General features: G+C 39.4%; 1 protein-coding gene and 1 long non-coding RNA gene across 6 annotated transcripts in view; one reads left to right on the top strand and one right to left on the bottom strand.

Annotated features, from left to right (window-relative positions):
• Positions 1-15,433, top strand: part of LOC133971534 (septin-9-like) — a 74,818-nt gene that overhangs the window by 47,089 nt on the left and 12,296 nt on the right. Inside the window, exon 1 of one of the 5 annotated variants that reach the window (XM_062408940.1) lies at positions 10,795-10,887. The exons of the other annotated variants lie outside the window; for them this stretch is intronic. The gene's annotated coding sequence lies outside the window, so the exon portion shown is untranslated. Of the gene's footprint in view, positions 1-10,794; positions 10,888-15,433 lie in introns of those variants that run through there. 5 annotated transcript variants of the gene reach the window in all.
• Positions 174-2,801, bottom strand: LOC133971537 (uncharacterized). The gene is made up of 2 exons (XR_009924388.1): positions 2,679-2,801; positions 174-2,022 (listed from the first exon to the last, which is right to left on the bottom strand). It is a non-coding gene; the product is annotated as an uncharacterized LOC133971537 (long non-coding RNA).

Here is a 15,433-nt window from a genome sequence, read left to right as displayed (position 1 = left end):
GTAAAGTGTTATTATTCCATAAGTCATTTCAGATTTTGTGTTGATGAAGGGGTTCTTATGCTATATCTGTGTGATCTCATATTGTGTCAGAAATAAAAATGTCTTTCTGTTGACCACGGTTCTACCACACTTTGACTAATTGAGGAAGTGGAAGGAGGATATGGACAAATGTGTTGTCTTTTAAACCTTTTATTTACACACAAAACAAACAGCAGCATGTATTCCATCAACACCCCATTTACAACATTGTAGCAAAAGTACAAAACCATGTGTAAAATATACATCTATTTGTTTAATGCTAATACATTATCAATGCTTAACATGCCAAAGATCCTTTCACTTGTGGTTCTCATATATGCATCAGATCTATTTACTTTCTTTTCATCTCTAGGAAACACATATGAAAGAACAGTGAGTCACCACTATTGGATAAGACGTGCTGGAGCATGACATTGAATATGAATTAAGCTAGAAGCGTTAAGACCAGTATAATGCGTTACTGTGTACAAAAATAGTCTTTTTAAAGAAGAGTGTGTACTATAATTAAATGTGAAATTTTTTTTTGTAAGTAGAACTCCTTGGACCAAACGTCTTGGTCTAATAAATGTAAAACATGTCCTTAATCTTTTGTTATGTAATTTTCCCAGGAAAGTAAGATTCTTACAAATTAAATTTGAATATGCATGTCTTAATCTGAATTAACATTACACCACTGTCTTTAACTGATGTCTACACTTTGTGAAGATCATGTACTCAGATAGTTTTTACGTTGGTACTTTAGCCTCAATTAGTGCTGACCTGAAGTGACACACTGGAGACTCTCTGTGATTTTTCAGTATTTGGTCCATGAACACAACCTCTATCTCAATATTTACCTGAACAGTGTTAAGAAAATAATGTAGCATCATTTAAATAAACATGAAAGCAAAACAAAGCATATACTAGCTTTTAGAAATAGCCCTTATCCAGGTCCACTGATCATTCTTAACTGCTTGATTCCCAATCATCTTAAAAGTATTGTATTTTTCGTCTTTTATTTCTTTTGTGAAGATAAATATAATTTTATAAAAAAAAGTAATAAGCTGAAACGTTTGGTTTGTAAACAGCTTTCTCATTTCTTGTCATCTTTTCTAACCTCTAAAAAGCACTGCCAAGACAAATAAACATATAACCACTAAAATGAGAAAAAACCTTGTGTCATCATTCCCATGATTTAGTCTGGGGCCTTGGAAGTTGTAATCAGGAATGTCAAGTCGTGTCACAACCTCATTTCCTCCTCCTTTTATCTCATTCTGAAGGCTGGCCCTTTGTTGGTCAAAGTTGTACCTTTCATGGATCACAATAAACAACAGCAGTCCAAGACAAGCAAGGTTCCCCCATGTGTTTCTGATTTCTTTTAACTGTAAATCACTAGTGTTACTTCCATAGCGATTTCTGAGAATCCTCCGTGACTGGTTTGCGCTCACAGAAAACTCTCGGATCTGTCTCAGGAGGTTAGTCGTGATCTCATAGGTATGTTCAGGATCATATGTCGTATTTCCAGGGATCCCATAATGCTGTGTGATGTACACTTGATCTATCTGTTGCAAAGTTTGCCATCCTGTGTTCTGCAGCCTGACTCTGAACACGATCCGGTCCCAGTTTCTTCCCTCATACTCTGTCCGGGGATGAGTGACATAATCTGGAAGTTGTTTACGTTCGTCTAGAAGGAGATTGCCAACAGTGTAGTACTTGTAACCATAAGGAGTTGGCTCCAGCATCCCCTCAAAGTTGCCATAATGATGCGATCCAAAATCTTCATTGTTTGGATCAAAGGTCAACCGTATGATGTTGTTGCTGTCGATTTCAACTACGTTGGCAAACCAGTGGAGAAGTAGAAGAGTGTGTTTGGGCACAGATTGACCAAAGTTGATTTTCTTCAAATCATTAATTGAATTGAGTCTTTCTACAGCTGACACAGATGCCAGTGCAAGGAACAGAGCTGCAAAGCAACTCATGACTCTGCCTGACATCCTCATCATCCTGTAATGATAAAGAAAAATATATCAAGGAAGGCTTGGCATGGTGGGCAATAGCAATACAATAAAGGTTGAATATATTGATATAATGGTTATGCAAGGAGGTACAACACATTTCCTCAGATTTAGATAATTATTTTCTGTTTATCGAATGTTTGTCATTCTCTCCTCATAAAAGAGATTGAAACCACAACCTTTACTCGGGAGCAAAAATTTGTCTTTACACTAGAAAGATAATTTTTACTAGTGCAGTTCTCAACCTGCCTGTTTGGAATGTGATGTTTGTTTAGCCTGTGGTGATGCAGGTTGTAGATTTCATTCTGAAACTGTAAATTGACCTGCAGTAATAAAGCTGTGGTAAGTAAAGACCAGCTGCTGTTGCACAAAGAGCTGCACACCTGTGTGAATCAAATTTTTTCATTTTCCGATTGCCATTTGTTCACTGCAGTGTTAAAGTGGAAGTACAGGCAGCCCTGATGCCGTCTACTTGTTTTCGACATATATAAGACACAAGGAGGACGCATTACAACTTCTGGACTTCTGAGTAATTTTTCAGTGTAGAAACCTGCAGGTACAGAACTTAAAATTGCTTCAACAATCATATTGAAAGAAAACCGAGGTAAATCAAGGAAATAGTGATCAGAAAATAAGAGCACCCACCTTTGTTAGTGTGCTGCTGATAGGGAATTGTTGTCTGTCTGTGTGAGCCGTTATAACTCCTTCCTGTTTCCTAAGAAGTGAAACCAATAACTTATCTGTTGCTGGTGGTTGCAGAAGGTACTGCAGCTTGGATCAAATATCCTTTTGAAAAGAATCTGTTTAGTCTGTCAGTGTTTTGTCGGGGTTGTTGAACCCAAAATGTAGAAGCTCTTTATTTGTGCTTTTTATTATCAGAGGAATGATTCTGTAAAGTGTTATTATTCCATAAGTCATTTCAGATTTTGTGTTGATGAAGGGGTTCTTATGCTATATCTGTGTGATCTCATATTGTGTCAGAAATAAAAATGTCTTTCTGTTGACCACGGTTCTACCACACTTTGACTAATTGAGGAAGTGGAAGGAGGATATGGACAAATGTGTTGTCTTTTAAACCTTTTATTTACACACAAAACAAACAGCAGCATGTATTCCATCAACACCCCATTTACAACATTGTAGCAAAAGTACAAAACCATGTGTAAAATATACATCTATTTGTTTAATGCTAATACATTATCAATGCTTAACATGCCAAAGATCCTTTCACTTGTGGTTCTCATATATGCATCAGATCTATTTACTTTCTTTTCATCTCTAGGAAACACATATGAAAGAACAGTGAGTCACCACTATTGGATAAGACGTGCTGGAGCATGACATTGAATATGAATTAAGCTAGAAGCGTTAAGACCAGTATAATGCGTTACTGTGTACAAAAATAGTCTTTTTAAAGAAGAGTGTGTACTATAATTAAATGTGAAATTTTTTTTTGTAAGTAGAACTCCTTGGACCAAACGTCTTGGTCTAATAAATGTAAAACATGTCCTTAATCTTTTGTTATGTAATTTTCCCAGGAAAGTAAGATTCTTACAAATTAAATTTGAATATGCATGTCTTAATCTGAATTAACATTACACCACTGTCTTTAACTGATGTCTACACTTTGTGAAGATCATGTACTCAGATAGTTTTTACGTTGGTACTTTAGCCTCAATTAGTGCTGACCTGAAGTGACACACTGGAGACTCTCTGTGATTTTTCAGTATTTGGTCCATGAACACAACCTCTATCTCAATATTTACCTGAACAGTGTTAAGAAAATAATGTAGCATCATTTAAATAAACATGAAAGCAAAACAAAGCATATACTAGCTTTTAGAAATAGCCCTTATCCAGGTCCACTGATCATTCTTAACTGCTTGATTCCCAATCATCTTAAAAGTATTGTATTTTTCGTCTTTTATTTCTTTTGTGAAGATAAATATAATTTTATAAAAAAAAGTAATAAGCTGAAACGTTTGGTTTGTAAACAGCTTTCTCATTTCTTGTCATCTTTTCTAACCTCTAAAAAGCACTGCCAAGACAAATAAACATATAACCACTAAAATGAGAAAAAACCTTGTGTCATCATTCCCATGATTTAGTCTGGGGCCTTGGAAGTTGTAATCAGGAATGTCAAGTCGTGTCACAACCTCATTTCCTCCTCCTTTTATCTCATTCTGAAGGCTGGCCCTTTGTTGGTCAAAGTTGTACCTTTCATGGATCACAATAAACAACAGCAGTCCAAGACAAGCAAGGTTCCCCCATGTGTTTCTGATTTCTTTTAACTGTAAATCACTAGTGTTACTTCCATAGCGATTTCTGAGAATCCTCCGTGACTGGTTTGCGCTCACAGAAAACTCTCGGATCTGTCTCAGGAGGTTAGTCGTGATCTCATAGGTATGTTCAGGATCATATGTCGTATTTCCAGGGATCCCATAATGCTGTGTGATGTACACTTGATCTATCTGTTGCAAAGTTTGCCATCCTGTGTTCTGCAGCCTGACTCTGAACACGATCCGGTCCCAGTTTCTTCCCTCATACTCTGTCCGGGGATGAGTGACATAATCTGGAAGTTGTTTACGTTCGTCTAGAAGGAGATTGCCAACAGTGTAGTACTTGTAACCATAAGGAGTTGGCTCCAGCATCCCCTCAAAGTTGCCATAATGATGCGATCCAAAATCTTCATTGTTTGGATCAAAGGTCAACCGTATGATGTTGTTGCTGTCGATTTCAACTACGTTGGCAAACCAGTGGAGAAGTAGAAGAGTGTGTTTGGGCACAGATTGACCAAAGTTGATTTTCTTCAAATCATTAATTGAATTGAGTCTTTCTACAGCTGACACAGATGCCAGTGCAAGGAACAGAGCTGCAAAGCAACTCATGACTCTGCCTGACATCCTCATCATCCTGTAATGATAAAGAAAAATATATCAAGGAAGGCTTGGCATGGTGGGCAATAGCAATACAATAAAGGTTGAATATATTGATATAATGGTTATGCAAGGAGGTACAACACATTTCCTCAGATTTAGATAATTATTTTCTGTTTATCGAATGTTTGTCATTCTCTCCTCATAAAAGAGATTGAAACCACAACCTTTACTCGGGAGCAAAAATTTGTCTTTACACTAGAAAGATAATTTTTACTAGTGCAGTTCTCAACCTGCCTGTTTGGAATGTGATGTTTGTTTAGCCTGTGGTGATGCAGGTTGTAGATTTCATTCTGAAACTGTAAATTGACCTGCAGTAATAAAGCTGTGGTAAGTAAAGACCAGCTGCTGTTGCACAAAGAGCTGCTCACCTGTTTTTTTTCAAGATCGGTGAAGCTCGACTCTGTACGAACAACCTTGACCTAAATTGATGGTCCCAGCCGCTGCTGCTGCAGAGCACTGACCGTCTCTTTATTAACAGTTTATTGATATTGAACACATTGTGCAAATCGTAAAATTCAACGCTGCAGTTCCCTGGGCTCTTAACAAGAAAACCAGCCAAGTGGGAAGGCAATAAGATGAAGGTTTCTCGAGATTTGAGCCACAGACTTAAAGACGGGGTGAGAGACATATGTCTGAAAGTAGTGGAAAGAAGATAATCTATGTATTTATTAATGCACAAAGGGCTTAGGTTTTATTAGGAAGATCTTTATTCTACTTGAAAACACACAAAGTTTAACTGACTATAATATGAGCCCTATGTTTTCTTTCTATAGTATTCCAATGGGAGAGGAGTAGTTAACAAAGGGTGGAGTCCATACTGAAATGACTGCTGCATCAAGAATGTATTTCTGATAAGGAACGATTACTAGTAAAACTGGTTTCAGTGTTCATATGGGTGTCTATTGTTATAAGTTATAGAAAAAAGGATGACTTGTCCTGACGGAGAGGTGATAACAACATTATATTTATGCCTCTGATCAAACTGTATAAAATAATGTGTGTATCACTTGAGAAATAACACACAATAATCACTATATATATATATTTTGGTAAATCACCTGTATGATTTTAAATAATCACAGTTCGACATTTTTTCACAGGAAATGGAACAAATTAGGTGAATGTTTCAGGGATATAAAGTGGATTAAGGATTGTGTATCTGTTTTTGCTGAAATTTGGAAATAATGTTTTGGTAATGTGTAAATTAATGTATTCCTGTGACACAAAAAAGCTATCAACAAAGAATGACCAAGTGTAGCATCACCGACTTAACAAATTATGTAATTCAATAGAGAAAAACAATTTAATAAAAGGAGAAAAAAATAGTGAACTCCATTACAAAGAAGACTGGGATAAATGCCTCGAATAAATATTCGGTGAAAACTAAATCAAAATGTAGTGATTAGAGAATTAGAGTACTCACCTGCCTTCGTTTGCAGTCGCTAGGTATATGATCTGCATTAGTGTGAGAGTCCCAACTCCCCTTTTGTTATTTCCTGGAAGCGAAACCAGCATAGCAACTTCTGTTCGTGGTAACACAGTTTGGGTTGTACCTGTAATGTACTTGTGATGATACGAACGCTGATTGTTTGTATTGAAAGTTATTTGTTGAATTGTATCTTTTTTTTTTTTTAAGCTAAATAGTTGCAGAAATCATGGTTTGAGAAAGTTGAGTCTGACTTTACCCCCTTAAACACATTACTTCCTGTTTAATTGGGGATCAAATCTTTTGTGTTCAATGAATGGAACGGAAATGTACGTGTGGTGCCTCTGCTTGATATTTTTGAAAAACCCCCTTCATCAATCACTTCCTAATTGTATTTGTGAATTTTTTCCTTATTTTTAATTAGTCAAGATTCAGTGTGAATGGCATAAACATTTCTAAGACACTCCTATAAAATGATACTTTCACAATTGGAAAAATCTTTATATAAATGGCAATATTGATACTGTTCTTCAAAGCTGATGACTAGATTTCAATGGCATGTTGAATTCTATGTCTCTAATGATCTGCAGTGGAACATGGAATAGTTGTTTCAGCCTGCAACTCTCCCAGCGACCAGCAGGAGATGCTATCACACAGGTAGTTGTCCTTGCTCACCTGGAAGGTCACTTGGCCTCAGGCTTGTTAAAGCTTTGTCAGTGCTGCCTTTTAAAGCTCATTATAGTTCAGAGACTTGCGGAAGCACAGATCAGCTGTCTGTACACACACAGACTGCAGCAGCTGTTTTCAGAGCAGCTACAGTGTCTCTTTTAGCTGTTTACTATGTATCCTCCAAACCAACCAAGTATTTCAGATTTTCCCAGAGCAGAACTGGATTCATGTGACACACACACACACAGGTTTCTTTTGATATCCTGTAATAGAGCCTTTTGTGTTGGTCAGGACAGAAAGGGAGTCCGAACACACAAAGGAAACATTTAGTTAGTTTGCCGTAACCACCCACATCTTTTGTAAATGCAGCTTTAGATCATCCCCACACGAGATGCTGTGTAACAATGCTCTCATTGCTGTGTTTGGATTGTTTGTGTTCTTGTTGAACTCCAAAATATCCTCAACAGGCAGCGCAGCCAAAGATTCACTGATACTTTTTAGGAAATTCACAGGTATTTTTTTATAAGTTACTTTATGCAAATAGTAATACATAGCATTCCCTTCACTGTGTGTTTTCTGTTGAGGAAAAAGACTAGCCACTGTTGCATTAAATCCAATGCACCCAGTGACTCAGGCTACTATGCTATCCATCTTGTTTCGGTGTTATAAAAGACCTTGGACAGCTGTTAGGAACACTGTCGGGGGTCAGCCAGGCAGCCCTATACTCCGCCCGCCAATATATGACACCATTTTGGCTCCAGAAACATCAGCCCCTGCCATTGGCTCTCTGTCACCACATCCCCCTGTCTCCTCAAAATGAAGATCTTTTTTATCCGAAAAGGCCATGTCCCCAGCAGGGCAGCAACTCTGTTACAAAGGAACAAGCCAAGTTATGTCGGCTCAAACAAATGATGGTGTGCTCACACTGCCGGGTTCAATCAGGAGTCGGTAGCTTCAGGAAGAAGCTTCGAAGGGGAGGGAGTGGAAATCATTTTTATCTTACGGTTTATCTTAATATATCAACATCTGTAAAGTTGTGTGTCACCTTTCATGAGTTGTTCTCAGAAATTCACTGAACTCTGAAGCAGGAAAATGTCCAGAAAATTAAATGTGCATGTTTCTTATAAGCGACGGACAGAGAAGCTCTCAAGTATGAAATATATCTCAAGATGAAAAAGATGCACGTTAGAAGACATCGAAGAATATGTCATCTTGTTAAGACAACAGGACTTCAGAGCTTTCAGTGAAAAGCTCCGACATTGGTGGCAATGTGCTGCACACAAAGAGTTTTGTGTTTTCTGCAGTGGAATTTATACCTTATGTCCTGCCTCTTGAATGCTCTATCCAGACGCCACTCCTTGCTTGAAAGTTCCAGACATTTTCTTGTTTTAAATGAGTCTCTTCCAGCTGCGTTCTTCATATGTGAAAAGCAAACTCCGTAAAATGTCCAGGAACTATTCCTTAGACATTTCACGTCTGAAAATGCCTTTTGTTTGAAAGTTGACACGGACAAAGTTCAAGCTTGCTGTAAGTTAGGTAGGTTGGCTGTCAGTGGTGCGTTTTACACGTTTGGTAGTTCAAAGTAAAGGGTAACTCAAAGTTTTTTTTAGTGAAACATTAGGAGTGAGAGAGGCTCCACAGAGGCAGTCATGAGGAAAAGTGTGTGTTTAGAGCTCAGCGTTGGCAAGAGATTTAATTTACACAAGGCTGTTCTCATTTTTACTGAGAAAGAAACAATTTCATGACACATCGTCAAAATCACATGACTAAATCTGGGTCTCAATTGTTTTGCCTTGAATGAAACAGGCAAGTTTCCTTTCTTTGTCTCAGTCTTTCTTGTTTTATCTCTGGGACTGTAAAGACGAGAAGTAGCAGTAAGTGTATTCTCCTATGGTCATGTCCGGATTATGACTGCACTGGGGACCTGCTGTTGAGTTCACAGAACTGGAGCTGAGGTGATTTAAAAACCAGAAAAACTCAATCTGTCAGCCTTTAAATCCACTGATGCCTCCTGTGTTTTATCTACATTTTAGCACCAGTCTATAACATCATAAGTACGTTCAGTTTAAACCATTGCTTTTTACTGAAAGTTGAATTTCAGAGAGAAGGGAGATGAAAACAGGAGGCTTGGACTGAAAGGTTTGAAAGGGGGGGGGGGCCCTTAGTTAGGGAAAATGTGCAATTTCCCAATTTGTAAGAGTAAGTGCAAAAAAGGTTTATTTTTAGCTCCATATTAGGTCAAACCTAGTGCGATCACACTCACAAGGCCCACTGCTTGTGTGTTGCAGCTGAGGCTCAGGAGGTCTTGTCTGGTAGAACAAGTGCAGCTTATAGGAGCGAAGTACGGATGAGTGAATGTGGTTAAAATAGGGAAATGCAGCCGATTTACTGTGTTTTGTATTCATAAATACAGTATTTTTGTGTCATGCCAATGAATTTGGCCGATACCTTCCTTGGATTACAGAACACCTCTAATTTAAAGGCACCGAAACAGTCTTTATCTGGCATTTTGTAAAACAGAGGAGACATGCGCTCAAAAGAGAAGGGTTTATCCTATGTGCAGATAAAATTTGACAAATCCATTGTTGTGCCTGTTTTCTTTTTTCAGGAATATGACCCTTAATCTCGAGGAATGCAGGTGCTGCCCTGTGTGCGTTTCTGTTCACGTGGCTGTTAGGTCGCTCTTCAGCCTTGTACTGGTGTATAATTACACTTCCTGTGAGGCTGGAGACAGCTGTTTCCTCTCCTCTTTAATCACACAAATATACATACTCCAAGAACTTGGCTCTCAGGTCTTAAAATATAAGTGACGCCTAAAAAAATCTGCATCAGACGAGACACTTAAGTTTTAATTGTTTTAGTTGTTCATGTTGAGTAAACTGTTATTCCTATCTTTGGCTGCCCCCCCGTGAAGACATTTTATATAGATTTATATATATTCCCCAATGTGTGGATAAATCAAGGATGCTGGAAAACCTGGTTACTTTATTTACTTGTATTGTGACTCTTACCGGGGTGGCTCTGTAATTGATCATGGCTTTATAGTGATAGTAAATATACATTTTACATCATGACAGAAATATTTTAAAACAGGTTGTGATGGAATTATGCAATACCTCTACCCCCAACTTTGTAACACTTTGGGAAAGAACAAATCTCTTACACGTCCTATGCTCACTCTGCAGTGCATGACAATACCGGAAACATGAAACCTTTCCTTATACTCATGATTTTGAAATCGAATATGTTGCATAATACCATGAGCTTTTCCATAAACAACGCATTTATTAGTATCATGAGAATAGAATGATTATTCTGAGCGTTCTGACAAAGGGTTTGATGTGATGTGTCTCAGGTCTGTGTGCGAGGAATGAGTGGGATGTGATGAATGCAGAGCCTGGAGAGGAGATGGGGGGGTCAGGCCAGGTAATTAGATTACGGTTGTAAATAATCCTGGGAGTTTAGGAGAGGGACATTCAGCCGGCCTGAAGCTAGAAGTCAGTCTCAGTGCAGATACACACACACACACAATCTCTGCCTTCTTTTAAACGTTCCCTTCAAACTCTTCCACAGACAAATACTGTGCTCGATTTTCCCTCTTCTTCATTTTGGGGTTTTTACTTTGTGAGGAAGGGGGGGTGGTGGGGATTTTGGAAGGAAGTGGGAGTGTCTTGTTCCCTTGCAAGCTGTCACATGACAGACATGGGTGGGAGGGACAAGCAGGGAGCCTCCAGAGCCACTGCAGAGTTTGGCCTCTTTCACAGGGAGTGCATACACACTTGCTGAACTTCGGCAGGGGACGACACATACTTTACACACGGTGAGTGTTTTGCATTCTGGACGAGCGTGTGTGTGCGTGCCTATGGGTTTTGCAAGAAAACAAAACAAGAGGAAGCAAATGTTTTTTCTCATTTTTTTTTCCCTTGCATGTCTGTTCTTCCAGTGGAAGAAGAGCTTTGATCATCTGTGGTTTTCACATACTTTACATTATAAATATCTTCTCCATGGCTCTCATACCTGACTGAGTCCATAAGTTAATAAGTGTTTATCTGCTCCTGTAAATTTTTTAACAGTTTTGTTTAATTAATTGAGTTCCGGTATCAGAGGGAATTTTTCAGTTGCTCTGTTATTTGCATATTGTTTCCGTGTGTGTAATTACCATTAAGGTTTTACATTCCCTCTGATTTCCGTGTCCTAAATGTTGTGTGTGTGTGTCTGCTCGGTGGCAAGTTTGTAATCTATATACACAAAGGGATCTGCCATCATGTTTCAGCTCCTATTCAGTTTAAGTTCACATTGTGTGTTCTGCTGTTTCTGATATTGATGCATCACCAGGTGTGTTTGTGTGTGCGTGCGTGCATGCGTGTGCGCGTGTGTGCGTGTTTTGCAGAAGGGACCTTTTAGTTCTGTCTGCTTTGGAAACTAAAGTAATCCACGTAATTGGTGGAAAGTGGTCCTTGTTCTTTTCCAGTGGAAAACATTATGGATCAAACTTGACCAAAATCAAAGGCTGTTCTTTTTTTTTGTGTCGTTGGAAATGTTTTGTTGACACTGTCCAGCTTCACTTTAGTCTCCTTTCTGATTAGTCTCTGTCATTTTGTGGTTGTGGTGGATTCTGGGTAGCCTATGGCTGAAACTGGAAGGTTGTGTCATCCAGGTTTTGTTGTGTGTGTGTGAGGGGGCACATGGCACAGCTCTCTGACAATCTCCAACCGATGGAAAACAGCAACCATCCTCCACCTTCTCAGAGTGTCACAAGCCTCTGGTTTGCCTCAGAAGCATGTGCACACACACACACACACACACACACACTTTCTTAAACGGAGTTGCTGAAAGGAGCTCTGTTGTGGCCCCTGTGTAATGCCAAGCGAGAACAGACAGTGGCCTTTCACCAGTGCTTGACGGGACGCTGAAAAGGTCATCGTTACCTTCTGGATCTTGTGTCTGCATTTTGAGAGTCGGCGCAGCAGTAAGATTATGTCTCTATTGTGGAGTTCAGAATCACAACCGTGATATGCAAACTATTTCATGCATGCTACAGCTGCGTAAAGTATAATTGATAAGGTTTCAGCTCTGTAACTTGACACGCTCTACAAGTTTGTTAGTATGTGCATGACAACTTACATTTTTTTGTAAAATTCATAAATTTGAATTCCAGGGCATACTCTGATTTGGTAACTACAGTCTAAAACAACTTTGTGTGAGGAATTGAACTTATTTTAGATGGTAATGTATGCAGTGTCAAATTACGTATTGGAATTTGGATATAAAGTCCTTTTGTGTAAAATATGCCAAGGACTACAAAGCCGATGCAGCTGCTAACGTGCTGCAGTGTGAAGTGACAGTGTTTATTACCCCTGCCAAGGAGGATATGTTTTCATCTCCATTTGTTTCTTAATTAGTCAGCAGGATTTCACAAAAACTACTGGATAGATTACCACAAAACTTAAGGACCAAGTCAATTTTGGTGTTTTTCTATCTGAATCAGATCCATATTTTCAATTAAAGGCTTTCTCCACATTTTCACAAATTTCCATTTCCATGTGTCTTGACTGATGTCTATGAATACTATGAGGACTATCGAAGATTTCAAAGCTGACGTTTGGTGATGAGGAGGCCCTTATAACGGACTGAAATTTAAACTGAATTAAATGTGGAATATGGTGTGCCAAATTATATCCAACTGATATTGAGACCTAATAAATGAACTTAGTCAGTGGTGAATTCTACTTAAAGTACTGTCTACTATCGTATGGTTGAGCTTTGTATGTGCGTCAGTCACAGTCCATAAATGCTGAAGCCTGGGGAGGACCAGAGTGAGAGGCTCACACACACACACAGATTGTGGGGAATGTCAAAGACTCTGTAAGGACTCCTGGTTACATTACTAATGGAATGATGGACATGTACTTGTACACCTTCACACATGCAGTGAACATTTTATGAGTGGCCTTGGGGACCTCAACCCAGCCCACTTCCCAACACCGACACACCATTGCCCTCATAAGAATTAACATCCTGATCTGGTTAGACAGCATGCTCCTTTAGTTAGGTAAAATCAACCAAGCATTAAAGCACTGTAACCTGTAACTAACGACACACTGACTTAAGTATGAACATTGAGCCTTCCCCCTCATCTTGAGTCATTTAAAAAATATTGGATGTGTTATACTCACAGCCACACACACCTGCCATGAGTCACACTGACAGTTCTAGACAAATTAAGAAAATCTTGTTTTATGACTTTGAAAGCTTCTGGCTGTTGCCCCCGAGGTGAGGTATGCGTGTGGACAGAGGTCAGATTCCTGAGCCCTCTGGCCCTGTGGACCCACACCCGCTGTCAGCACACCGATTCACTGATAAAGTTTGACCTGAACGCTAAGATAAAGAACTGCACTGGCTCGCCACCACTGACCAGCAGCTCCTGTGAGGGAGCCGCTGGCAGATAACAGCATGCTAAGTGATTTTTGCAAAGAGCCTCAGAAAATTGTCCACTTCTTGATTCATTTAGTGTTTGTGTGAACACTTTAAGGGGTTAATGTTTAGCCGTTGCTTTGGGTGAGGATATTGTTGTGAAAAGCTTAATGTAGTCAATTGCACACTTATGTGAGGACGGTTGTATTGTGGTAGAACTGCAGTCCTAACTAGATACTAAACTACAAATATAAATGAGCCACGGATCACACCGTCCATAAATGCTCTTCTTTCGTAATATAAGCATTCGACTTTGAAATATGTTCATTGTGAGCTGCATGTTAAAAGGAGCTTGGAAAGACAACAGCTCTGTTGTACACCACCGCAATGTGGAGACCGAACAAATTCCTCTGGCAGTCTAGACAAACCTGTGGGCTTCTACAATCATTACTGTAATTTACCAACATTTCTCATCTGTCTGCAAAGTAACACAAGCTTCTTAAGCAGCTTGCACTGACATGGACCTATCTTGACACTTTGCGTCTACATGTCCAAGATTGGAGTAAAAAATGCAAGAGATTGAGTAACACTTGTTTGTAGCTACAGAGGGATAAGGTATACTACACGCCTTAACAAATACACAAAACTGTAGAGGCATACTTATTAAATAGAAGATATGCAGTGCGCACACACACACACACACATGTTAGCCAATGCCAGGTGACATGATGAGCGAGTTGGTTCTGCAAGGGTCAAAGGGCACATTTCTCCCGAGAGCTGAATGATGGGGACTCTGGGAACTGGGCCTTGCTGCACAAACACTCTGACTTTAATAACACAACAGACATGTTTGCACTGCCACCACTCCAATTTCCCCCTTTTATTAAGGGATTCACTGTCAAAGGGTGGGAAAAAAGTGTTTGTCTGTGTATGCACAAGTGTTTATACATGTCCCTCCCCTGGGTCTGTTGCAAACCCAAGTGGTCCATGGTATTTAATCGATTCTGTGCTGGAGGGCTGTGCTGGAACCCCAGTTCAAAGTAATTTAATGGCCACATGGACTTTATTCTTTCTGCACAATCTTTCTCAGTTGTCTTTGCAGCATCTCCTCATCTTATGAGAAATGAACCGTGTGAGACTCATTGCCCAGACCTCCCAGAAACTTTAATTCCTTTTAATTTTACCACAGAATAAGCCTCTCAAGCAGCTCAGTCGTCTGAAGGACTCAACTGTGAACCAGCTTTGTCCTGTGCGGGAATGTAAATAAAGAACAAAAAGAGCCAATGCTTTTAAAGAGGGCCCATAAAAACATTTTAGACCAGAGCAAAGAGGCAAACAGCCCATTTACTGGATTAATCCACTAATGTGTGTTTGACATGGAGCTCCAGACATGCACTGAAAATGCCATGAGTATTACAAAGTCTTAAAAGTGTCTAAATAAAGGAAATCATTTTTAGGATCCAAGTTTAGGATTCGATGAGTGAATCACTCTCCAAGATACCAAACACACTTCCATTGAGCCAAGTTTCCAATCCTTTCTTTCTTCTGATTCCTCTCTGATTCAAGTTAGTTTTTTTACACGGGTCATACAACTGGTTTGTCATAACCCCAACACGGCTCCTTTCCAATCTAAACTGGGAACACGACCTCTGACCTGTATGCACGCCACACAGTCAAAATCAACACCCTGGGCATTGGAGGCATGGCTCAGTGGTTCTGACCACGTCTATACAGTCGTACCGTTTTTCACAGCTCTTGGCAGTTTTGGCACCTTTTTTTTTTAAAGACTAACATATGTGGGCATGTTTTGCTTTTTTAACTGTATTTACATCCCTGTTTGGAGGCCTGTGTGTAGATAGTGAGGAATGACCCAGAAGTAGAATAAATCCCACAAAATGTACAAAGTTTTTTTCTTTCCTCCCCTCCTCCATTCAACACTCCTTCCTCTGTCC

Source organism: Platichthys flesus, chromosome 16, assembly GCF_949316205.1.
Source record: "Platichthys flesus chromosome 16, fPlaFle2.1, whole genome shotgun sequence".
In the NCBI taxonomy this organism is placed as follows: domain Eukaryota; kingdom Metazoa; phylum Chordata; class Actinopteri; order Pleuronectiformes; family Pleuronectidae; genus Platichthys; species Platichthys flesus.
Note: the sequence above shows the minus strand (reverse complement) of the source record. Positions and strands in the feature narration are given on the sequence as shown.